At 43.8% G+C, this 23,274-nt stretch overlaps 16 non-coding genes and 1 pseudogene across 16 annotated transcripts; 16 read left to right on the top strand and 1 right to left on the bottom strand.

The window, feature by feature from the left end:
- The first annotated feature begins 165 nt into the window (after positions 1 to 165).
- LOC147264788 (5S ribosomal RNA) lies at positions 166 to 284 on the top strand. The gene has a single exon (XR_015112939.1). It is a non-coding gene; the product is annotated as a 5S ribosomal RNA (ribosomal RNA).
- Positions 285 to 594: 310 nt separating this feature from the next.
- On the top strand, positions 595 to 713 carry LOC147264787 (5S ribosomal RNA). The gene has a single exon (XR_015114901.1). It is a non-coding gene; the product is annotated as a 5S ribosomal RNA (ribosomal RNA).
- A 310-nt stretch (positions 714 to 1,023) lies between these two features.
- LOC147264786 (5S ribosomal RNA) lies at positions 1,024 to 1,142 on the top strand. The gene has a single exon (XR_015114835.1). It is a non-coding gene; the product is annotated as a 5S ribosomal RNA (ribosomal RNA).
- A 309-nt stretch (positions 1,143 to 1,451) lies between these two features.
- LOC147264785 (5S ribosomal RNA) lies at positions 1,452 to 1,570 on the top strand. The gene has a single exon (XR_015113573.1). It is a non-coding gene; the product is annotated as a 5S ribosomal RNA (ribosomal RNA).
- A 309-nt stretch (positions 1,571 to 1,879) lies between these two features.
- Positions 1,880 to 1,998, top strand: LOC147264784 (5S ribosomal RNA). Its single transcript, XR_015113643.1, has one exon. It is a non-coding gene; the product is annotated as a 5S ribosomal RNA (ribosomal RNA).
- Positions 1,999 to 2,308: 310 nt separating this feature from the next.
- On the top strand, positions 2,309 to 2,427 carry LOC147264783 (5S ribosomal RNA). The gene has a single exon (XR_015113884.1). It is a non-coding gene; the product is annotated as a 5S ribosomal RNA (ribosomal RNA).
- Positions 2,428 to 2,736: 309 nt separating this feature from the next.
- LOC147264782 (5S ribosomal RNA) lies at positions 2,737 to 2,855 on the top strand. Its single transcript, XR_015113217.1, has one exon. It is a non-coding gene; the product is annotated as a 5S ribosomal RNA (ribosomal RNA).
- Positions 2,856 to 3,165: 310 nt separating this feature from the next.
- On the top strand, positions 3,166 to 3,284 carry LOC147264781 (5S ribosomal RNA). The gene has a single exon (XR_015113575.1). It is a non-coding gene; the product is annotated as a 5S ribosomal RNA (ribosomal RNA).
- A 309-nt stretch (positions 3,285 to 3,593) lies between these two features.
- On the top strand, positions 3,594 to 3,712 carry LOC147264780 (5S ribosomal RNA). Its single transcript, XR_015113632.1, has one exon. It is a non-coding gene; the product is annotated as a 5S ribosomal RNA (ribosomal RNA).
- Positions 3,713 to 4,021: 309 nt separating this feature from the next.
- LOC147264779 (5S ribosomal RNA) lies at positions 4,022 to 4,140 on the top strand. The gene has a single exon (XR_015115312.1). It is a non-coding gene; the product is annotated as a 5S ribosomal RNA (ribosomal RNA).
- Positions 4,141 to 4,449: 309 nt separating this feature from the next.
- LOC147264778 (5S ribosomal RNA) lies at positions 4,450 to 4,568 on the top strand. Its single transcript, XR_015113620.1, has one exon. It is a non-coding gene; the product is annotated as a 5S ribosomal RNA (ribosomal RNA).
- A 310-nt stretch (positions 4,569 to 4,878) lies between these two features.
- On the top strand, positions 4,879 to 4,997 carry LOC147264777 (5S ribosomal RNA). Its single transcript, XR_015113101.1, has one exon. It is a non-coding gene; the product is annotated as a 5S ribosomal RNA (ribosomal RNA).
- Positions 4,998 to 5,306: 309 nt separating this feature from the next.
- On the top strand, positions 5,307 to 5,425 carry LOC147264776 (5S ribosomal RNA). Its single transcript, XR_015113399.1, has one exon. It is a non-coding gene; the product is annotated as a 5S ribosomal RNA (ribosomal RNA).
- Positions 5,426 to 5,735: 310 nt separating this feature from the next.
- Positions 5,736 to 5,854, top strand: LOC147264775 (5S ribosomal RNA; annotated as a pseudogene).
- A 309-nt stretch (positions 5,855 to 6,163) lies between these two features.
- Positions 6,164 to 6,282, top strand: LOC147264774 (5S ribosomal RNA). The gene has a single exon (XR_015113609.1). It is a non-coding gene; the product is annotated as a 5S ribosomal RNA (ribosomal RNA).
- A 309-nt stretch (positions 6,283 to 6,591) lies between these two features.
- On the top strand, positions 6,592 to 6,710 carry LOC147264773 (5S ribosomal RNA). Its single transcript, XR_015115139.1, has one exon. It is a non-coding gene; the product is annotated as a 5S ribosomal RNA (ribosomal RNA).
- A 1,275-nt stretch (positions 6,711 to 7,985) lies between these two features.
- Positions 7,986 to 8,058, bottom strand: trnaf-gaa (transfer RNA phenylalanine (anticodon GAA)). Its single transcript has one exon. It is a non-coding gene; the product is annotated as a tRNA-Phe (tRNA).
- Between the last annotated feature and the right edge of the window lie 15,216 nt (positions 8,059 to 23,274).

Raw genomic sequence — 23,274 nt, 5'->3', positions numbered from 1 at the left:
GCAGATGCAGTACTTTTCTCTCGATGACATCAACATTCTTTTCTTTTATTGACAGGACACGTATTTGGCGTGTGAAAAGACCCTGAGGCTGTTGCGCATCACTTTTTTTCTGAGGTTGTAAATTGTGTGAAATGGATATAGAGCCCATGTGTGTCAGAGTCAAGGGCTTACGGTCATACCACTCTGAACACGCCCGATCTCGTCTGATCTCGGAAGCTAAGCAGGGTCGGGCCTGGTTAGTACTTGGATGGAAGACCGCCTGGGAATACCAGGTGCTGTAAGCTTTTTTATTTCTTTGTGAGGAAAGGGCAGCTTTGAGTGTTTGGGGACCAGCATGAGCGAACTTCCCTCACACACCTTTTCTTGAAGCGCCCTCCACAGCTTTCGAATGGAATGTCATGCAGTGTGTAATTTGAAGTAGACAGATTGCAGATGCAGTACTTTTCTCGAGATGACATCAACATTCTTTTCTTTGTATTGACAGGACAACTATTTGGTGTGTAAAAAGGCCGTGAGGCTGTTGCACATCACATTTTTTTTGAGGTTGTAAAGTGAGTGAAATGGATATAGAGCCCATGTGTGTGAGAGTCAAGGGCTTACGGCCATCCCACTCTGAACACGCCCGATCTCGTCTGATCTCGGAAGCTTAGCAGGGTCGGGCCTGGTTAGTACTTGGATGGAAGACCGCCTGGGAATACCAGGTGCTGTAAGCTTTTTTGTTTCATTGTGAGGAAAGGGCCGCTTTGAGTGTTTGGGGACCAGCATGAGCGAGCTTCCCTCACACACATTTTCTTGAAGCGCCCTCCACAGCTTTCGAATGGAATGTCATGCAGTGTGTAATTTGAAGTAGACAGATTGCAGATGCAGTACTTTTCTCTAGATGACATCAACATTTTTTTCTTTGTATTGACAGGACAACTATTTGGTGTGTAAAAAGACCGTGAGGCTTTTGCACATCACATTTTTTTTGAGGTTGTAAAGTGAGTGAAATGGATATAGAGCCCATGTGTGTGAGAGTCAAGGGCTTACGGCCATCCCACTCTGAACACGCCCGATCTCGTCTGATCTCGGAAGCTTAGCAGGGTCGGGCCTGGTTAGTACTTGGATGGAAGACCACCTGGGAATACCAGGTGCTGTAAGCTTTTTTGTTTCATTGTGAGGAAAGGGCCGCTTTGAGTCTTTGGGGACCAGCATGAGCGAGCTTCCCTCACACACCTTTTCTTGAAGCGCCCTCTGCAGCTTTGGAATGGAATTTCATGCAGTGGTTAATTTGAAGAAGACAGATGGCAGATGCAGTACTTTTCTCTCGATGACATCAACATTCTTTTCTTTTATTGACAGGACACGTATTTGGCGTGTGAAAAGACCCTGAGGCTGTTGCGCATCACTGTTTTTCTGAGGTTGTAAATTGTGTGAAATGGATATAGAGCCCATGTGTGTCAGAGTCAAGGGCTTACGGTCATACCACTCTGAACACGCCCGATCTCGTCTGATCTTGGAAGCTAAGCAGGGTCGGGCCTGGTTAGTACTTGGATGGAAGACCGCCTGGGAATACCAGGTGCTGTAAGCTTTTTTATTTCTTTGTGAGGAAAGGGCAGCTTTGAGTCTTTGGGGACCAGCATGAGCGAGCTTCCCTCACACACCTTTTCTTGAAGCGCCCTCCACAGCTTTGGAATGGAATGTCATGCAGTGGTTAATTTGAAGTAGACAGATGGCAGATGCAGTACTTTTCTCTCGATGACATCAACATTCTTTTCTTTTATTGACAGGACACCTATTTGGCGTGTGAAAAGACCCTGAGGCTGTTGCGCTTCACTTTTTTTCTGAGGTTGTAAAGTGAGTGAAATGGATATAGAGCCCATGTGTGTAAGAGTCAAGGGCTTACGGCCATACCACTCTGAACACGCCCGATCTCGTCTGATCTCGGAAGCTAAGCAGGGTCGGGCCTGGTTAGTACTTGGATGGGAGACCGCCTGGGAATACCAGGTGCTGTAAGCTTTTTTGTTTCATTGTGAGGAAAGGGCCGCTTTGAGTGTTTGGGGACCAGCATGAGCGAGCTTCCCTCACACACCTTTTCTTGAAGCGCTCGACACAGCTTTCGGATGGAATGTCATGCAGTGTGTAATTTGAAGTAGACAGATTGCAGATGCAGTACTTTTCTCTAGATGACATCAACATTCTTTTCTTTGTATTGACAGGACAACTATTTGGTGTGTAAAAAGACTGTGAGGCTGTTGCACATCACATTTTTTTTGAGGTTGTAAAGTGAGTGAAATGGATATAGAGCCCATGTGTGTGAGAGTCAAGGGCTTACGGCCATACCACTCTGAACACGCCCGATCTCGTCTGATCTCGGAAGCTTAGCAGGGTCGGGCCTGGTTAGTACTTGGATGGAAGACCGCCTGGGAATACCAGGTGCTGTAAGCTTTTTTGTTTCATTGTGAGGAAAGGGCCGCTTTGACACTTTGGGGACCAGCATGAGCGAGCTTCCCTCACACACCTTTTCTTGAAGGGCCCTCTGCAGCTTTGGAATGGAATTTCATGCAGTGGTTAATTTGAAGAAGACAGATGGCAGATGCAGTACTTTTCTCTCAATGACATCAACATTCTTTTGTTTTATTGACAGGACACCGATTTGGCGTGTGAAAAGACCCTGAGGCTGTTGCGCATCACTTTTTTTCTGAGGTTGTAAAGTGTGTGAAATGGATATAGAGCCCATGTGTGTGAGAGTCAAGAGCTTACGGCCATACCACTCTGAACACGCCCGATCTCGTCTGATCTCGGAAGCTAAACAGGGTTGGGCCTGGGTAGTACTTGGATGGGAGACCGCCTGGGAATACCAGGTGCTGTAAGCTTTTTTGTTTCATTGTGAGGAAAGTGCAGCTTTGAGTGTTTGGGGACCAGCATGAGCGAGCTTCCCTCACACACATTTTCTTGAAGCGCCCTCCACAGCTTTCGAATGGAATGTCATGCAGTGTGTAATTTGAAGTAGACAGATTGCAGATGCAGTACTTTTCTCTAGATGACATCAACATTTTTTTCTTTGTATTGACAGGACAACTATTTGGTGTGTAAAAAGACCGTGAGGCTTTTGCACATCACATTTTTTTTGAGGTTGTAAAGTGAGTGAAATGGATATAGAGCCCATGTGTGTGAGAGTCAAGGGCTTACGGCCATACCACTCTGAACACGCCCGATCTCGTCTGATCTCGGAAGCTTAGCAGGGTCGGGCCTGGTTAGTACTTGGATGGAAGACCACCTGGGAATACCAGGTGCTGTAAGCTTTTTTTTTTCATTGTGAGGAAAGGGCCGCTTTGAGTCTTTGGGGACCAGCATGAGCGAGCTTCCCTCACACACCTTTTCTTGAAGCGCCCTCCACAGCTTTGGAATGGAATGTCATGCAGTGGTTAATTTGAAGTAGACAGATGGCAGATGCAGTACTTTTCTCTAGATGACATCAACATTCTTTTCTTTTATTGACAGGACACCTATTTGGCGTGTGAAAAGACCCTGAGGCTGTTGCGCTTCACTTTTTTTCTGAGGTTGTAAATTGTGTGAAATGGATATAGAGCCCATGTGTGTCAGAGTCAAGGGCTTACGGCCATACCACTCTGAACACGCCCGATCTCGTCTGATCTCGGAAGCTAAGCAGGGTCGGGCCTGGTTAGTACTTGGATGGGAGACCGCCTGGGAATACCAGGTGCTGTAAGCTTTTTTGTTTCATTGTGAGGAAAGGGCAGCTTTGAGTGTTTGGGGACCAGCATGAGCGAGCTTCCCTCACACACCTTTTCTTGAAGCGCCCTACACAGCTTTCGGATGGAATGTCATGCAGTGTGTAATTTGAAGTAGACAGATTGCAGATGCAGTACTTTTCTCTCAATGACATCAACATTCTTTTCTTTTATTGACAGGACACCGATTTGGCGTGTGAAAAGACCCTGAGGCTGTTGCGCATCACTTTTTTTCTGAGGTTGTAAATTGTGTGAAATGGATATAGAGCCCATGTGTGTCAGAGTCAAAGGCTTATGGCCATACTACTCTGAACACGCCCGATCTCGTCTGATCTCGGAAGCTAAGCAGGGTCGGGCCTGGTTAGTACTTGGATGGAAGACCGCCTGGGAATACCACGTGCTGTAAGCTTTTTTATTTCATTGTGAGGAAAGGGCCGCTTTGAGACTTTGGGGACCAGCATGAGCGAGCTTCCCTCACACACCTTTTCTTGAAGTGCCCTCCACAGCTTTCGAATGGAATGTCATGCAGTGTGTAATTTGAAGTAGACAGATGGCAGATGCAGTACTTTTCTCTAGATGACATCAACATTTTTTTCTTTTATTGACAGGACACCTATTTGGCGTGTGAAAAGACCCTGAGGCTTTTGCGCTTCACTTTTTTTCTGAGGTTGTAAAGTGAGTGAAATGGATATAGAGCCCATGTGTGTAAGAGTCAAGGGCTTACGGCCATACCACTCTGAACACGCCCGATCTCGTCTGATCTCGGAAGCTAAGCAGGGTCGGGCCTGGTTAGTACTTGGATGGGAGACCGCCTGGGAATACCAGGTGCTGTAAGCTTTTTTGTTTCATTGTGAGGAAAGGGCAGCTTTGAGTGTTTGGGGACCAGCATGAGCGAACTTCCCTCACACACCTTTTCTTGAAGCGCCCTCCACAGCTTTCGAATGGAATGTCATGCAGTGTGTAATTTGAAGTAGACAGATTGCAGATGCAGTACTTTTCTCTCGATGACATCAACATTCTTTTCTTTGTATTGACAGGACAACTATTTGGTGTGTAAAAAGGCCGTGAGGCTGTTGCACATCACATTTTTTTTGAGGTTGTAAAGTGAGTGAAATGGATATAGAGCCCATGTGTGTGAGAGTCAAGGGCTTACGGCCATACCACTCTGAACACGCCCGATCTCGTCTGATCTCGGAAGCTTAGCAGGGTCGGGCCTGGTTAGTACTTGGATGGGAGACCGCCTGGGAATACCAGGTGCTGTAAGCTTTTTTGTTTCATTGTGAGGAAAGGGCAGCTTTGAGTGTTTTGGGACCAGCATGAGCGAGCTTCCCTCACACACCTTTTCTTGAAGCGCCCTCCACAGCTTTGGAATGGAATGTCATGCAGTGGTTAATTTGAAGTAGACAGATGGCAGATGCAGTACTTTTCTCTAGATGACATCAACATTCTTTTCTTTTATTGACAGGACACCGATTTGGCGTGTGAAAAGACCCTGAGGCTGTTGCGCATCACTTTTTTTCTGAGGTTGTAAATTGTGTGAAATGGATATAGAGCCCATGTTTGTCAGAGTCAAAGGCTTATGGCCATACTACTCTGAACACGCCCGATCCCTTCTGATCTCGGAAGCTAAGCAGGGTCGGGCCTGGTTAGTACTTGGATGGAAGACCGCCTGGGAATACCAGGTGCTGTAAGCTTTTTTATTTCTTTGTGAGGAAAGGGCAGCTTTGAGTCTTTGGGGACCAGCATGAGCGAGCTTCCCTCACACACCTTTTCTTGAAGTGCCCTCCACAGCTTTCGAATGGAATGTCATGCAGTGTGTAATTTGAAGTAGACAGATTGCAGATGCAGTACTTTTCTCTAGATGACATCAACATTTTTTTCTTTGTATTGACAGGACAACTATTTGGTGTGTAAAAAGGCCGTGAGGCTGTTGCACATCACATTTTTTTTGAGGTTGTAAAGTGAGAGAAATGGATATAGAGCCCATGTGTGTGAGAGTCAAGGGCTTACGGCCATACCACTCGGAACACGCCCGATCTCGTCTGATCTCGGAAGCTTAGCAGGGTCGGGCCTGGTTAGTACTTGGATGGAAGAGCGCCTGGGAATACCAGGTGCTGTAAGCTTTTTTGTTTCATTGTGAGGAAAGGGCCGCTTTGAGTCTTTGGGGACCAGCATGAGCGAGCTTCCCTCACACACCTTTTCTTGAAGCGCCCTCCACAGCTTTGGAATGGAATGTCATGCAGTGGTTAATTTGAAGTAGACAGATGGCAGATGCAGTACTTTTCTCTAGATGACATCAACATTCTTTTCTTTTATTGACAGGACACCTATTTGGCGTGTGAAAAGACCCTGAGGCTGTTGCGCTTCACTTTTTTTCTGAGGTTGTAAATTGTGTGAAATGGATATAGAGCCCATGTGTGTCAGAGTCAAGGGCTTACGGCCATACCACTCTGAACACGCCCGATCTCGTCTGATCTCGGAAGCTAAGCAGGGTCGGGCCTGGTTAGTACTTGGATGGGAGACCGCCTGGGAATACCAGGTGCTGTAAGCTTTTTTGTTTCATTGTGAGGAAAGGGCAGCTTTGAGTGTTTGGGGACCAGCATGAGCGAGCTTCCCTCACACACCTTTTCTTGAAGCGCCCTACACAGCTTTCGGATGGAATGTCATGCAGTGTGTAATTTGAAGTAGACAGATTGCAGATGCAGTACTTTTCTCTCAATGACATCAACATTCTTTTGTTTTATTGACAGGACAACTATTTGGTGTGTAAAAAGACCGTGAGGCTGTTGCACATCACATTTTTTTTGAGGTTGTAAAGTGAGTGAAATGGATATAGAGCCCATGTGTGTGAGAGTCAAGGGCTTACGGCCATACCACTCTGAACACGCCCGATCTCGTCTGATCTCGGAAGCTTAGCAGGGTCGGGCCTAGTTAGTACTTGGATGGAAGACCGCCTGGGAATACCAGGTGCTGTAAGCTTTTTTGTTTCATTGTGAGGAAAGGGCCGCTTTGAGTCTTTGGGGACCAGCATGAGCGAGCTTCCCTCACACACCTTTTCTTGAAGCGCCCTCTGCAGCTTTGGAATGGAATTTCATGCAGTGGTTAATTTGAAGTAGACAGATGGCAGATGCAGTACTTTTCTCTCGATGACATCAACTTTCTTTTCTTTTATTGACAGGACACCTATTTAATTTGAAGTAGAAAGATGGCAGATGCAGTGTACTGGGCTTCTCTCTACTCCTCTCTCTCCTCCTATATGTGTCATACATTAATTATACTCATAGGTATTACTAACTTGTCTCCTTTTCTGGAGCCTTTTTGGCTCCTCTCATTCCAGATCTGGGTGCTGCTGGAGGAGGCTGCAGAGCTGAAGAGGCTCAAGCTGCCACCCGTAGCTCCACCTACTCACATCACCGTCTTTCCATCAGTCTCTCTCTCTCTTTATCTCTGTCCCTCTCTTTCCTTCTACATATCCGTCTTCCTCCATTATCTGTTTTGTTCCTGTTCTCTTTCCCCCCAATCGGTCAAAGCAGAAGGCCGTCCCCATTGAGCCTGGATCTGCTCGATGTTCCTGCCTGTTAAAAGGAAGGTTTTTGTCGCCGCTTTTGCAGGATGTGCTTGCTGATGGAGAATTGTTGGGTGTAGATTCATTGAAGCAGTTTGGTACTGGACCTGCTCTACCTGTAAAGTGTCATGAGATAAGTTTTTTTGTGATTTGGTGCAATATAAATAAAATTAACTTGACCAGTGTCATTTGTGGTCTTTCGTTAATTGCATGCCACATGAAATTATTATTAGTCACTTTTATCTCACATTTGACCTGCAGCTACAGTCTCACAGTGGCAAGACGAGAACACTTCTACTTCTGATGATAACAGTTTGTTCAACAATGAACTTCATCCAGTACCATGTTGTTAAACACTGGAACACCAGCATAGCACCTGAACAGGGACTTTAACCCTGGACCCTCAGATTAAAAGTCTGATGCTCTACCGTCTGAGCTACTCAGGCTCTTCCTTCAGCATTTAGACAGGAAAAGAAACACCTGTGAAGGTCAAACTGCTGCTTTCTTGACTTGTTCAATCCTCCATGTTCAAGTCCACCATGCTTTTGATTGGTTCTGATTCTCTGTGGCAAAATCCAACAAGAGGCTCCAAAAATGTCTTGAATGTCATAAGAATGCACAGGACAAGATGTTCGTTTCCTTCATGTCTGCAGTTCCTCCACTGGAAAGTAAAGTCAATGCTGTTCCTCTGCTGAAACCTGGGATCGGACCAGGGACCTTTAGATCTTCAGTCTAACGCTCTCCCAACTGAGCTATTTCAGCTCTGAGGGAGGGCCCTGCTTCTCTCATTTTATAATCTCTTCCACTCTCACTAGAACTTAGAGAGGATTTGAGCTTCTGAAGTCATGACACATTGAACAGTTCGACAGGACCATTTTTGATGAATGTCTGAATCAAACAAGCCTCTTTTGTTTGTCTTCTTCCCAGTTGCCTCAACATTGTGTGAGCCAATAATTCCACATCTGTACCAGACACACCTCTGGTTGGTGGGTATTATGGATCTTTCTGTTCTAACAGTGTCTTTTATCTTAAATATGCCACTTTCACATGAAAACATCAATAACAGGACAATATCAAAACTATTATTGCTGCTGTTGCTGTTGTTGGTTGTGTGTCTGTCTTCCATCCCCCTGTCCCCCTGTCTTTCTCTCTGCTTGTCTTTCACCCTCATCTTGTTCCCATCTTTTTGTCATTCTCTCCCTCATTTCTCTCTGTCTTTTGTCTTTTCTTCTCTATATTTGTCTTCTGCTGCTCCAGGATCAGCTCCTATCACACAGTGGTCCAGAACCATTATGAAGCCTGATTATGAATGTGAGCAAAGCTCTTAGAACAGGCCTGCTGCCACCACAACTAAGATCCTGCAGGTCACTAGAAACTCCAGTGTCCAGCTGACAAGTGGACTTTCCTCTGATCTGTGGTGGTGCTGAGTTTAGCAAACATCTCCAACAAGAAGATGAAGGAGGCCATCAACTCCTCCAAGCTCAACATCTATACTGGCTTTACTGGGAGATCAGGAGGTCAAAGCAGATCTTCACCCTCCACCTCAGATGGTTTCTACTCACAGAGATGAGGGACCAGTTCAAACCAGCTACCTGGAGCTCCCTTAAGCCATTGTCCCCATCAGCTAACATCTGGATCTGGACCTGCACCGGTGCTGATTTGTGTCTTGAGTCCCCAGAGTTTGTTGAACCAGAGAAGCTTCAACTGGTGACGGTCGTACAACCAAGTGTGAAGGTGAGCCTGCATTGTCTGATCTGGAGCTAACAGGGGAATTAGCAAGTGCTCTGACTGTTCTAGAGTTGCTGCTTAGTTGAATTTGAATTTATTTGTTGAAATGTTCCAGTTTCTATGAGGTCAGGGAAGATTGGTGTGGATCTAAAGGTCCCTGGTTGGATCCCAGGACATTGTTTTGGCTCATTTGAACATTTTCAAACCCTCGTTGCTCAGATTTTACATGAATTTGATCATGACTTTTGGACAAATGTCTTGTTTATTAATCAAATAATCACTTCAGTTATGAATTTAGTGAGTCACCCAGACTTGGTCAATAACAAAAATAAGTCTGGTTATTATTCAGTTTCCAGTCAGTAGGGACACACGCACACACACACACACACACACACACACACACAGCCTGTCTTTGGTATAAAATGGTCTGTCACGTTCACGTTGGAAGATTTCTCTGACTCAATTGTGAATAAAGAGATTCTTCATCTGACACCTGAGTCTTGATCCACTGATTCCTCTGATCCACCTCTTTCTGCTCCAACAAGGCTGACATGGATCAGGTGGGTCCATGTCATCCAATCAGTAGGTTTCTCTTCTCAATTAATTTTCTTCATCCCAGTTTAGATTGATTCTTCTCAGCCTCATGAAGGAGCATCTGATCAGGTGTTTGACTGCTTGTTGGTTGTAATTCCATAGATTTTAATCTCAGATGTTATAGAATTAATAAGAACATCTTAAAGACCTTTGTCCAACACTTGAAACTCACCTGTCTGTGGAGGCCCAACTGGCCTTTGGTCGTGAGGTGGTGGATGCATGTGAATGAAATGAGGCTCGTGTTGCTGTGAGGAGCCACTAGAGGGAGACACCTGTCGTTCCTCCCAGCTGACAATGAGGCTTCACAGCTGCATTTGAAGCTGTCCTTTATGAGTCACAACTGTCTTGAGCTCAGGAGCCAAACTCACCGAAAAAATATGCAAGTGGCTTTGGACAAAAGCGTCTGCTCAATGAAATTGTAGGATTGTAGAATTCTATAAATGTATAATATAATTGTAGAAATGCTCTCTCTCACCACTCCCCAAAGTCTGTGCCAGGGTCTCTGGCCAGTGGTCAATGGCTCCTATCACCTGCCCAGGATGGATCCAGCTTGCTTGTCTTTGTAATTCTGCACTTATTAGAGACCTGGAAACAAAGGAATGCGGAAAAAGAGAAAATAGGACCTCAAACAAATGGGCTTGTGACACAATTTTAAAGAGTTGTGTCAATGTGAATCTTTTACAAATGTGTGTGTGAATGTGGTTGTTGTGGCCGAGTGGTGAAGGCGATGGACTAGAAATCCATTGGGGTCTCCCTGCTCAGGTTGGAGTCCTGCCAACAACGTTAAAGTGTTGATGTTCTGGAGGAGACAACATCTGATCTTTTTAGATCCACGAGTCAAAGGTTTTCTTTAAAGTGCTGCAGCAGCTGAGGATGAGGGAGAGACAGAATTTCAAACCATCTTCGTGAGGACATTTTGAAAAATGATGATATTTGCCACAGTTATTATTGACTTGGAACACTGCAAAAATATCCCCTCTCCAAAAACCCTCCTCTTCAACTTTGTACCCAAGTTGTCTCCTCATCAGGCACCACAGTGTCCAGGATGTTCAGTCAAAAAGTCATTAATGATTTTAAAAATGTCCATCAAACACAAAATAAGGCTTCAAATAGGTAAAATCACCATCTGTAGACTGGACCAATATGCTGATGTGATCCTTTGATTAGTTTAGGATCAGTCAGAGATCAAAGACTGAAGCAGGAGATCAATGCTCAGAACCCAGAGATCAAAGACAGAATTCAGACATCAGAGAAAGAATTCAGACATCAAACACATACCTGATGGAGGCTCCACCCCCCCCCCAGACAGTTTCCATGTAAGTCGTAAGTTTTATTTTTAAAGCGCCAAATCACAACAAGTGTTATCTTCTTTTTATTCTTTTTATTAAAGATTGAAGCTCCATACAAGACAGTTTGTAGACAAGAACATCACAGCCTGGGAAGCTTTCACTTCTTTTGATGGACAGCTTTGATTTCAGGTTCTACCTCTGTAAAATTGAAAGTAAAGTAAATGAAGCACCTGTGAAGGTAAAACTGATGATGTCATGACTTGTTCAGTCCTCCAACGTTAAAGTCCAACAAGCTTTTGATTGTCTCTGATTCTCTGTGGCAAAATCCAACAAGAGGAAACAGAAAATCTTGAGGTTGTCTCACTTTTTTTTTTTAAAGAAACTCTGCATAGGACAGTGATAGGATGCTTGTTTCCTTGGATGAAAAAGTCTGGTACTCTCATCTTCTTAAACATTTACTTGTTCAATCAGGACAAGAGAATCTGAGCTTGGATGTCATTTTGTAGTAAAAGGTGAATTAAACTTGTAAACATCAGCTGGTGTTCACTCTGATGATGTGTCGATGGTCTGTATTCTGCCTTCTGTAGCACGATGCTGCTGGGAAGAAGCCTGATTATGTCAGAGTTGTGTTCAGTGGCTCCTGCTGGGTCCATTTCTGACAAATAGGCTCCAAAGAGTTCAGGTGTTTAAAAGCTCAGGGTTGCTGTCAGCAGACAAGGTGGCCGAGTGGTTAAGGCGATGGACTGCTAATCCATTGTGCTCTGCACGCGTGGGTTTGAATCCCATCCTCATTGTGAGCGACTCTGGTTTCTACTCCAACATTATGGAATTACTGTGAGGCTTTTAACTGACACAGATACCAGTTGAGTCAACTTCCCTTTCACAACCTGACCAAAACAACTCAGACACCCAGAGCTCACATGTGTCAATCACCTCTGTAGAAGGTCCCGCCCCCACAGAGCTATAAATCCTCCCATCAGTGAAGAAAACTGAAGACGCCTCTTGGATGAGAGCTGAAGCATCTTCAAGAAACCTGAAACAGTCCACTTGGTACATTTAAATAATTCTACAATTTCTTTCAGCTTTCGTCCAAAGCCACGTGCATGTATCACATGTATATAATGTATATGTGATACTCTTTCATCTACTCATGAACCAAAAATGCAGTCTAATACCAGTAAATTTGTGCAGAAAAATGTCATTTGTGCTCCTTCTTTTATTTATTTGTTTATTTAGTATTTTTTAATGTATTTTCTTTCAATTCACATTTTGTCCATTAACTTCATAATCACTCTTCACAGTCGCCATCTCATCACATGACTAAAGTTTGGGTTCTGTATTGGTGGTAAAATATCCTTCCATGCCCCTCACTAGTTTGCACACAGAAAAGCATATTTTACTGGTTTCAAATCTCTTAGTGTGTTCTCTCTGTTAAACCAGCTGTGGCAGCTTTCATTGTGTGATTGATTTTAAAATATAAATATGGAACAGAACCATTGGAAGAAGATGTCAGGACATTTGAAGGAATGTAAATCTCCTGTTGAAATGTTGCAGTGTGCAGCTGAGGCTCTCTGGCAGTGGCACAAGGAGCCACAATGGCAGAACCTGGACCCTCCTGGAGGAGAACCACAGGTGAGGGCCTTCTTGGCTCCAGATTGATGGAAATCAAGTGTCTGAGGCTGTTAGCAGCCATTAAGTTGATCTGGTTGGGCACTGGTATTTTTTCTTTCTGCAGCTCAGGAGTGATTCAGGAGAAGAGTTTCAGAACAGCCAAGGTTGGGACTGGAATTTTAAAATTTCCCCTGGAACCAGACAAACTTGGGAGGTAAAACCTCCAATCATAGCCACTCAGATGCAGCAGCAGAAAGAAGCTGTCATCTACCCTGACAGTCAGAGCATCAAGTCAAGAAAACATCAACCATCTTGTAGTTCCAAACCTTCACCTGTCAGATTCAGCTACTTCTTATTGTGGGACTTTAAATTTGAACACAATGGAATTTGGACAAGGAGTTTTCCTTCAAGTCAGAACATCATCGTCCAGCCTCCAACCAGAGGTCCATCAGTTATCATGGGAGCCACATGTGGAGTCTGGATTCTTTTCTAGAATGTGACGGCAATGACAGTCCTGCCAAGTGACATCACTGACATGAATGGATGACTTCAGTCACATGAATGGATGACTTCAGTCACATGAATGGATGGCTTCAGTCACGTGACTGGATGGCTTTCGTCACGTGACTGGATGACTTCAGTCACATGACTGGATGATTTGAAAATTTTGTTGTGGGCCTCTGGACCTTTTTTAAATCAGTAGTTGACCACAGGTAGCTTAGCCAACTGTTAACTAATTAACTTTTAGTCCAGACAAAGAATGTGGGTTGACAGTTATTCATACACAGTCTTTGGTTTCAGATGCAGCCTCAACTGAGACTCCTGGTTCAGAGGATGGGTTTGTTTGCTGTCAGGTTGCCACCTTTTAGAAATGAAAATCAGGGACGCCCACCACGGCTCCTGGGGGCCATGACCACCAGGGGCCTGACTCCCATGAGGTGGGTGCCCACAGCAGTGGTGTGTTTTATTTTGTAGGTGTTTTTAGTCAAGGGGTGATCAAGAAAGCAATTCCTCCTACTTAAAGCTTGAAATGCTTTATCACCAATAAACACATTCTTTATTGTTCAACACTGAACTGCACATTTAAGTTTTAAAATACAAACTCAATAAATGGAGAACTTTATGTGACTTAAGTTCATAACACATCAGCAGGTTTCCCTCCCTTCTTTTTCCAAGTCTCCTTCTTGTTCCTCCTTGCAGCTCTGGGGAACTCTTGGTCTCTCAAAGCCCTGTTGGAAAACTCTGAACAGGACTGCTCAAAGTTGAGAGTGATCACTCCTTTGAGCTCCATGGAGCTCCTGTTCCTGCAGTCACTCCATTTCTGCTTTTCATTTTGTGTTTGTATTAAAGTTCTATTGCTGAAAAAAAAGAGAATTTTTTGCCTTTTTGTTGAAGTAAATATATGAGGGTCGAAACTGACCCATAACACCATGGATGTTACAATAGTTAATAATATTAAAATGAATAATAAATCAAACCAATCCATGTCAGAGATGTGTTCTAACACCCCTCAGTAATGGTCAGGAAACACAACAACATTTTGTTTATTTCTATGATTTTCTGGAGGTTCATTTGATCATTTTTTTAACTGAAATCGAGGGTTTACTGACTAAAAAAAGGTCCAGAGGCCCAGAAAAAAATATTCCAATCAATATTTCCATGGATAAGGAAGCCTAACAAGGTAACCGGGAGATGGGAAACAACTTGGATGATAGAAAATTGTTTTTAGTTTATTTTACAGCTGATTGAAGACGAGGGTCAAAACTGACCTGTTAACATCAGAGATGGGAACAGAAAGCTAACACAAGAGGAAGGTTGAAGCTATGAAAAAGGAGTTTGATAAAAATCTTGAACTGACAGTAGAAATATCCTTTTGTGTGTTTACCTTTGTTGACAGAAGTCACTTTAGCTTGGCAGTGAAAAGAATCTCTGCTAGCTTGACAAATAAGTGCACAAACTAGGTTCAAGCTGGACTTTGGACACTGGTATCTGCAATAACTCCCATCAACTCCTAATCTAGCATCTCTGCTGTGGTCAAACTATTTTACAGAACATTTGACAGACCTGTGGAGCAGTGAGGACAGACATGAGTTGATGCACATGATCCACTGAAGCGCCATTTTCCCCTGCCACTGAGGTCACCAACATGAGCTGGAGTTGGGACTCTTGAACTGAACCTGGGATCACAGCGACACCTACTGCTGCAAAATGGAACAGCAACATTGAACCCAAGTACAGGATTGGAGGGAGACTGATGGTCGCTGTTTGGGTTTTTGAAGAACAAGGAGGGCGTTGGTTCAAGCTGGATTCTCAGAGACTATTTCCCCAACCTCTACATTGGCATCTACACTGTCATCCAGTCATGTGACTGAAGTCATCCAGTCATGTGACTGAAGTCATCCATTCATGTCAGTGATGTCACTTGGCAGGACTGTCATTGCCTTCACATTCTAGAAAAGAACCCAGACTCCACATTTCCTCCTATCTATTATTGTGTCCCACCCTCCTGGTCCTTACTCTGAATTCTCAGAGTTTATATCCAGTTCAGTCCTCAAAACAGATGAAGTCATGAGTGTTGATAAATTTCCTTTTCTCCACTGATTATATGTCAAGGTTTGTGTGTGGGGGTGGAGCCTATCCCAGCAGCCTTCGGACAAGAGGCGGGGTTCATCCTGGACATGTCACCAGTCCATCACAGGGCCAACACATACAGGCAGACAACCATTCACACTCACAGCCACACCTACGGTCAATTTAGAGTATCAATCAGCCTCGTCCCCTCTTGATGTCTTTGGACTGTGGGAGGAAGCTGGAGTACCAGAGAGAACCCACACAGACACAGGGAGAACATGCAGACTCCACACAGCTGGGGCTCGAATCTGGAACCTTCTTGCTGTGAGGCCACAGTGCTGACCACTGCACCATTGTGTCCCCTGAAAATGCCACCAGATCGTTTGGATTGTCTATAAAATCAAGTACACATGAACATGAAGAGGTTTTCACAGGGCTGGTGGTGCAATGGCTAGCATGACTGACTACTGTCAGAAGATTCTAGGTTCAACTCCTGGCTCGCTCACTTAAAATTTTATACTGAGAAGCTTTCACACCTGAAGTGTGAACCACTGCTAAAAGTCCCTGAAATCCTCCAAGGTTTCCTCCTTGTCTGCTGTAAACATGAACACATGCATGGATCCTGCTACCTCTCACATGTTAAGCTGGCACTTGACAGTGACAGCAGGAGAACAAAAAATCCCAGTGTGTCATCAACATTTCCTGTAAACTAAATGACAGAAGCCAGTGGCGGCTGGTGAAAAAAATTCTTGGTGGGGCTGGTGTGCCAAAAACATTTCCGTGCCTAGTCTAGTATAATCATTCAAAAAGAGCAGCCGGACAATTATTAAATGTTTTAAAATAGTATTTACTTTCCTTCTTAAAATCGACAGTTTCAAAGACAAAAAAAACAACAACAATTTACAACTACAGTCAATTTTATGAGATCAAATATTATACAATGATGTTAACTTTACAGAAGGTGATTTGAGCTTAATCTATACGATACAAATCAACAATGTGTGTGTCTCTCTCTCTCTGTCTCTCTCTTTGTTCATCTGTGTCTGTCTCTGTCTCCTTCTCTGTGTCTCCGTCTTTGTGTCCTTTTCTCTGTGTCTCTATCTCTGTTTGTTTGTCTCTTAGTGTGTCTGTCTCTCTCTGTCTCTCTCTCTTTGTGTCCGTCTCTCTTTCTCTCTTCGTCTACCTGTCTCTCTCCCTCTGTCTCTCTGTCTATTTGTTTCAGTCTTTCTGGGTGTGTGTTCGAATTCAGCAGTCATTTGTACAGGAACTTTGCTCGTCTCTCTTTCTGGGAGGCAAATTTCTCAATGACCCTGGTGTTGAAACCAGGAATGTTTCGTGTCAGTTTTTTCTCAGTGGAGAGCATAGCCAGAGCGTTGAGCCGATCTTGTGCCATGGTATTTGTAAGAAAAGTTTTTATCCTCTTCAAAGTGGAGAAGCACCTCTCAGATTCTGACGTTGTCATTGGTGTGGTGATGAGGATGTTGAGCAGACTTACAGTTTCAGTGAACGTGTCTTGAAGGTTATTTTCCATCAAAACCTGATAGAGAGCCAGTGCACCACTGCAACTCTGAAACTCTTCGTTCCCGTAGATCAGAGACAGCTCTGTTTAAAGTCTGGCCTTGTCCAATGAGGGATAGGCTTCCACTGTGGTTTTCAGTGCTGAATCTGGGAACTTTCGGCTGTGCTGTGGGAACAGGTCTCCTTGCAGGAGTGTGGCGCTGACAAGATGCTTGGTGAAACTAAATCTCTCCTTGGCATGGCTCACAATGGTGTCACATACCTATGCAATGATATAATTATACAAAATAGGAATTATTGCATCTTCACTTGTCTTAATACATTGACCTGATGAGCTAGCCTATATTATGTAATAAACATACTGTAATGATTCATATCATCATAAAAGAATATACATTTAAGTCTGGACCACTGTATCATATGGCCAACATCTTATTTTGATTTTATTTAATAATGTGATTCAAATCACACTAAGAAGCAAGTTCTTACCTCCAGTGCCAAATGGTGCAGTGTGTCTTCTCCCAAGGTTCTGCGTCTCTTTGCGGGTGGCTCCTGAGCAGGTCCCCTGAACTCCTCATCCTCAGCCAGAGTAGGCACATCCTCCCTGACCCAACACATAAGTTTCATGAGTAAGTTCTAAAAACTGGTTAGGGATACATTAACAAAACCAAAGGTGGATATCATTACTGTCAATTATATTATACAGATAAATCAATGCTTTAAATAAGATGATATATAAGCATTTAAGTCTACATATACAGAGAAATTTAGGTTAGGCTACAAATTAATTAATTTAGCATACCTGATAGCCTGCATGTGGTCAATGAATGTCTGGGTGACTCCTGCCATGTAGACAGCATCAATGTTTCTCTTCTGCAGCTGGTTGTAAAGGATGTCCACATGTGGCATGATTTTGTGGAACAGGGCCAGTAAAAAACAAAAAGTTTCATCTTCCAGCATTCTCACATAGCCACCAGCTTCTCTCTTTGTCTGGCTATCAAACCCTTCACTGTTCCAGATAGCCTGAAAGCAATTCACCAGATCCTTCTTGTGCTCATAAACTGTGTTAACACGACTGTTGAAGTTCCAACGTGTTGATGATGCACTTGGAAGTCGGTGCGCAAACTTCTCATCAAGCACTGCAGTTCTCTTGCTTGACTTAGAGAAAAAAGAAGCAAATCCAAAGGGATGTGGGAGGTTGCTTGCTGCAGTATCAGGTTTAACTGATGAGCATAGCAGTGAACATAGTGAGCGTTTGGATAGATGTCTTGTACCTTTCGCTGCACTCCTCCTTTGGCACCCCTCATCACAGCTGCCCCATCACAGGCCTGGGCAATCAGCTTCTTTTCTTGTCCCTCAGAAAGGATGCTGTGCAGCCTCTCCAATAAGGCACTGGCTATTGCATCCGCACAGGTGTTGGGCAGCTTCAAAAATTCAAAGAACCGCTCTTGAATATTGTGGCGGTCGTCAATGTATCTCAGAACTAAGACTAACTGACACTGTGTTGAAACGTCAGTAGTTTCATCAGCCTGGATCGCTAAAAAGTCTGCCGATTTAACTTCATCCAGGATCTGTTCTCTCAAAACTGCCAGCATACAGTCCAGGAGCTCGTTCCGTACTGTCTTCGAGGTGCCTTTAAAAACGGTTGCATTTTCAAGGTGCTCCCTCAAGTACCGATCAATGGATGCCATCAAGTCAACTGGACCTCTGAATATTCCAGCGTTGTCAGAGGTATCACTTTCGTCATGTCCCCGCAGAGCCAGTTCAAAAGCACCACAGAATTTAACAGTTAATTATCTTAGATAAGATGTTACGGTTCTTATCTACGTCATCATTGTGCTTCCTTACAGCGATGCGGTGACTGTCATCGAGCTGCGTTGCTATGCTAATCTTCCCAAGAACCGCTAGCTTCACGCAGTTTTCCATGTGAATTTTCGCTCTTTCGTGTTTCTTAATCCGCTCGGAGAGGTGCTTCAGGTCAGTGATTCCTGTCTGTGTCCATGCTGAATCACACCGGTCACTCCTGAAAGGGATGCAGGGGAAGCAAAAAAGTGCGTTGGCTGCTCCACAACCCGTCAGCCACGGCTTGCGCTGAAACCAGCTCCGGCAAAAAGTCCTGTTGTAGGATTTAGCCTTTTCCTTGGACTGCTGCTGGATGTTGATTTCAGGCTTGTCCGGTCCCAGCTCCTTAACGCGGATTTTTTCCGCCATGGTCCTCCTCGCAAAAGGGAAATTTAAAAGGGATCTCACCGAAATCGGTGGAAACTGCTGCTCTTGAACTTCGATCGTTGTTGTCACCATTTTCTCTCTCACTCACTTCTCGCGGTATTTTTTTTTCGTAGGGCATCGGAAATCTGGGAATCTCACTACGCAAAAAGAATATCGCGGGCTCCTCAGCTAGCTTTAGCAATCCAAACCTTCACGCATTTTACGTTGGCGTTGGGGCGACTTTTCCAGCGCCCCTACGCCGTTAAATTTGGCGATGTTGATTGGCCAATTAGTCATTATTTTTCCCTAGCAACCATACTGGATTGGCTAATTAATTGCAGGTCTGGGGCGCTTTGACGAGCGCCCCTAAAGACAAATTATACAGTCTATCAGAGTAAATTCACTATTAATTGAATGAGTCAGTTGGCGTAAATGTTGTTTAAATGACCCATATTGCATGTAGACACACACAATTAAGTAAGGCTGACATTGACGATACAAATTGTAAACATATGCACATATATATGTATAAATACATGTAGAGATTTTCCTCTCCACATCTGGTGGGGCGGCGCCCCAGCGCCCCCTATGAGCCAGCCGCTACTGGTGGATAATAAAAAACTTTCTCATTCAAGTTGAAACCTGCAAGAGGCAGCAGACAAGGTCAAATTAATTTGACACGTCAAACGAAACAACAATAGGGGGCATACTGCCCTCTACTGACTAAAGCTGATAATGCTACCATGAACTATCAGGAAAAGAAAAGCACAAATTCAACAAAATAATACAGGACATTCACCCCCCCCCCCCAAAAAAGAAAAAATATATTAAAAAAAATGTCCTCAAATAGTGAAGTTTCATCAAACCTTGTGTCTGTATGTTGTGATAGTATTTTATACACAAAATGAGAGTAAACTCACCTCCATGTTTGATGCAGTACAGAAAAAGAACATAGTTCCCTTCATTCTCCTGCCATTAAAGTTCATAAACTAGGAAGAATGTCAGGTAGCATTAGCATTAACTTCAGCTAAAGTCTACCAGCTTCAGGTACCTTTAACAATCGCCTTACTCGCTACTTAAGGCTTTATCGTCCATCGTTGTCTTCCGCTTATTCCTTACTAGTAAGGGTCGCGGGGGGGCTGGAGACTATCCCAGCATCAACGGGCGAGAGGCGGGGTTCACCCTGGACAGTTCGACAGTCCATCGCAGGGCCAACATACAGCAATTGCTTGCAGTGTACAAGTCCCAAGACTTTCATAAAATTCATCACTGGATTCAGGACGACCCCTGCTGCTCGGCCCCGGTGGGCGGGAGGAGGCTCAGGCCCAAACAACGCTGACTGCAGCTTTAATTTAATCCTAGGTTTATGTAATACTCCGATAAATCAGTGGTATTTATTTCATGATTTTCATAGGAATAAGTTAAGAATAAAATGCCAGTTCATGGTTAAGCTAAAATTTACATAAATTAGTATTTGTTATGAAGAAGATATGAAAATGTATAAAATTTGTTTAAAATTAGTAACTTTCAAAAAAAACATCATTTCATGGGGTGTGAATGTCTTTCAAAAATGTTAAAGTAATTCTATTACGTTAGGTTACGTGCGTGAGTTCATGACCTTTAGTGTTTACACTTCCGGGAGAAACGCGCGCGAGGAATCGTGTGAATTGCGTAACGTTATCGGAGTTTGGAGACTGTGTGTCGTCGGAGAGGAGTTTTTATCGGTAACGGACTGTGAACTGTAATTGACCGACGTGATCGGAGTGCGTGAGTCGGATTCTCCGCCACCGATTGTGTTTTGTTGAGCACCAGGCAAGTCCAGTTACAGAAGCTAGCGGGAGCTAGGCTAACGCTGTCCACGCTGAAGGGAGACGCCGCTGCAAGGACGGGACAGGAGCTTCGGATAGTCGCCTCGGGAGAGAGTCGTTAAGGGAGGACGCGTCACTGCTGCCGACGGAGCCGGAGGATGTGCCGCTGCTGCCGAGTCACGGAGGTCTGTTGCTGCGGGCTGCTGCGAGCGGGACGGTTGCTGCCACAACGAGCGAGGGATTCATCGGCTGCGGTCCGGTATTGTTGACGTCACCGACACACGGGGGGGATCTGGTAAAGGTTTCCATCATGAGCTCCAACTAAAGCGCGCCAACGAAAGTAAACAAGAGTGCACTGGAAATAAAATTAGACAGTTGAAAGAGAGACAAACAATATACCCCGGGGTTCTTTTTATTTTCTATAGTCTTGTTTATTCAAGGTTTGAATGTGTTTTTCTGCAAGCCTTTAATACATTTTCTAAACTGAAATCTTGTGTTGTTTCATTGAATTTGTGTGTTGTTACTGAAGCTTTCCAGCAGAGTTTAAAGGTCAAGTGTACTCCCCATAGCCTCCATTTGAATATTTAAGAGTGAGAATCATACATTGCCCTAGATTGATATTAATTATTCCAGATGGGACTTTTACCATACAAGATATTTGAAATGAGTTAGTGTTCCCTGTAAGCCTAAGGTGGGTTTTAATATTGGAGCCGGTGGTAAAAGGGTTACATTTCGAAATCTAAACCCCTGCTACCATGAGCACACATGGAAATAAAGACTCAACTGCCCGCTCGGTCTACTTCAGCTAGCACACTGAACAATACTGTTGTTTACTTGCTAGCTGATAAGTGAGCAGCTGATGTTTGCAATAACATTGAAATAAACTAAAAATAGAGTCAATAGCTCAAATCCTATCACCACCAAAGGAGCCACGTCTTTAACACTTCAATCTCATAGCGACTCCTCAGGATTTCTTCTTCTCTCCATTGCATTTTGTAGGAGGCTCCTGCCGGTCCACACTGCCTTCCCCCTAACAGATTCAGCTACTGAGACTAAAGTTCGTTAGTGAGCTCAATGCATAAAAGTGACGTAATATTTGTTGAAAACTAAATAGGCGTGAAGCTGTAACCTCACATGAACACTTGAAGTCTAGATTTCAGCTGCATGTGAAGAAATCAGCATAAAATCCTTGTGTTGGTGTTTAAACCTGGACTACCAGAACCAGGCTAAGAGGTGTTTGTCTGTTCGCTGTGAAGCAAACTGAAACATGAAGGCTTTGAGGGTTTGTTCTCAACACAAAGAAAGATTCAATGCTCAAACTGCCAACTCTGTAAAAAAAAAAAAAAACATTTTTACAAATCTCAGTTTATTTCTTCATGAAGATCTTAATGAGGCAATCAGCACCAGAGCACTAAAGTTAAAATTAGTAACACCGTCACGAACGATGGATTTATTTGACCCAATGTAGTTTTCCTGATCAAATATAGTTTTCATCAAAATATATATTTTTTTTATAATTATTTCCCAATATGCAACGTCACATAAATGAAAAAATGGAGGACCCTATAAAATGACCTGACGTCAGTGTTCAAGGGTGAAGTCATTTTTGGAATGAGGAAGAGTTCATCCAGCTTTTTTTGCCTCGTGTCTCTGAACCAGCTCATTTGTTGTCCACGCCGTTCCGTGTTTAACATGTTTTATGTAACATGAATAACATATTAATATACAAATATATACATGACATAAATTATATATAGACACAGATAAACATCAATAACCAGTGAGAGAAGTCATGTGATTCTCCGACCTCTCTAAGCTGCATCGCAGTGCTGGAGGAGTGCTGACATCATCATTTATGGTTCCTTGCTGGATGAAGGCCTAAACTATGGAGTGAAATCTACTGCCTTGAACTCACTCTTCATTTCTGCTCAGGCTTTTCCTGCCAGCAAGGCAGTGGCAAGAAAAGCAGTCAGCTGATGTCCACAGCTCAACATGAGAAGGACACATTTCTTTTGAAGAAAAAAACATTTCAAGGAGTTTTTCCTGCCAATACAGGACAACACCCACTCACAAACCAGTGCTGGACAAGTTCCTTCAAAGCTGTAATGCCTTATTTCTTACTTGTTACTGTCATTTTAAAATAATTGGTTCCATTACGATTGTGTCTGCCAGCACTTGGTGACTGTACAGGAGGTCTGGGGACCGCAGGGCCACAACAAGCCCATTTCCTCAACTCTCCATTGAGTACAGAGGTCCCCAAGTATGGACCAGTGAGGATAAATGTGATAGTGGAGAAGTCCTTTTGTTCTTCAACTTGTCCAACTTGATGGTGAGTCTCCCTTTATCAAGGATTACTGAATGCTTGTGTTATTTATGGCATTGTTAACACTTTATAAACCCTTCATTCAGAGCTGTAAAGAATCTTTAACCTCATATCCCAGACATCAAAGTGGGCCACTAACTGGTGAGATGAAGCTATGCTATGCTGCTACATTCTGAAGAGGTAAAGTAGCAGGTTCTGAGAGTGATGGCTAACCTGGATGTGTTCATCTCCTACTTTAATATCAGCGTCCCAACTTGGAGCTCTGACCACCTCCAGCTTTTTGTTCCTGTTTCTGCTTCAGTCAACAGGGAACTCAAACCTGCAATAG

The sequence above is a fragment of the Aulostomus chinensis genome, chromosome 4, assembly GCF_037954235.1.
Source record: "Aulostomus chinensis isolate RoL2024-O1b breed Wild chromosome 4, RoL_Achi_v1.0, whole genome shotgun sequence".
In the NCBI taxonomy this organism is placed as follows: domain Eukaryota; kingdom Metazoa; phylum Chordata; class Actinopteri; order Syngnathiformes; family Aulostomidae; genus Aulostomus; species Aulostomus chinensis.
Note: the sequence above shows the minus strand (reverse complement) of the source record. Positions and strands in the feature narration are given on the sequence as shown.